Source organism: Colobus angolensis, unplaced genomic scaffold (assembly GCF_000951035.1).
Source record: "Colobus angolensis palliatus isolate OR3802 unplaced genomic scaffold, Cang.pa_1.0 Scaffold6, whole genome shotgun sequence".
Lineage (NCBI taxonomy): Eukaryota > Metazoa > Chordata > Mammalia > Primates > Cercopithecidae > Colobus > Colobus angolensis.
This window is the reverse complement of record NW_012119598.1, coordinates 27,927,705-27,928,776: the sequence shown is the minus strand read 5'-3', so window position 1 is coordinate 27,928,776 and position 1,072 is coordinate 27,927,705.

Here is a 1,072-nt window from a genome sequence, read left to right as displayed (position 1 = left end):
CATAAAATGTCTCATTAACTTAGATACAGAGTCTATAAGTATAAAAGATGCAGCACAGTGAGGCTTAGAGACGTAATTCAAATACTCATCTGGGGGTGATGGGAGACAGTGACAGATCATCAGACATTAGATTCCCATGAGGAGCACGTAATCTAGATGTCTCTCACCTTCAGTTCATGATAAGGTTCGCGGTCCTATGAGAATCTAATGCCGCTGCTGATCTGACAGGAGGTGGACCTCAAGAGGTAAGGCGGGTGATGGGGAGCAGCTGTAAATACAGATGGAAGCTTCACTCGCTTGCCCGTCACTTACCTCCTACTGTATAGCCCAGTTCTGAATAAGCAACTAACTTGTATGTGGCCCAGGGGCTGAGGACCCCTGCTTTAAAGACTTTTTTTCTTTTTTTGAGACAGGGTCTTACTCTGTCACCCAGGCTGAAATGTAGTGGCACAATCTCAGCTCACTGCAGCCTCAACTTGCCAGAGGACTTCAGGGATCCTCCCACCTCAGCCTCCTGAGTTGCTGGGACCACAAGTGTGTGCCACTACATTTGACTAATTTTTGTATTTTAGGTGATGATGGGGTTTCACCACATTGCCTAAGCTGGTCTTGAGTTGGTCTCAAACTCCTGAGCTCAAGCAATCCACTGCATTGGCCTCCCAAAGTGCCGGGATTACAGGTGTGAGCCACCATGCCAGACCTAGAACTAATATTTTAATGAGTACCTATTAAAAGCTGAGTCACTATCATGGTCACTGTGCATTAATTACTACATTTCATTCTTACCCCAGCTCAAGGAGGGAGGTATTGTCTTATGAACTTGTAACAGTCAAGATGGAAAGACAAAGTACAGCATTGTAAAACAGATAAGCTGGAGAGCTGGACAGAAAACACAAAAAGGCGACCAGGCATTATTCGGGAGAAGGAATAATGGTGAATAGCCAGATAGATTCAATGTATGAGAGAAAAGCTAAATTAAGAAGAGATGGACTGGACGCGGTGGCTCACGCCTGTAATCCCAGCACTTGGAGAGGCCGAGGCGGGCAGACCACCTAAGGTCGGGTGTTTAAGA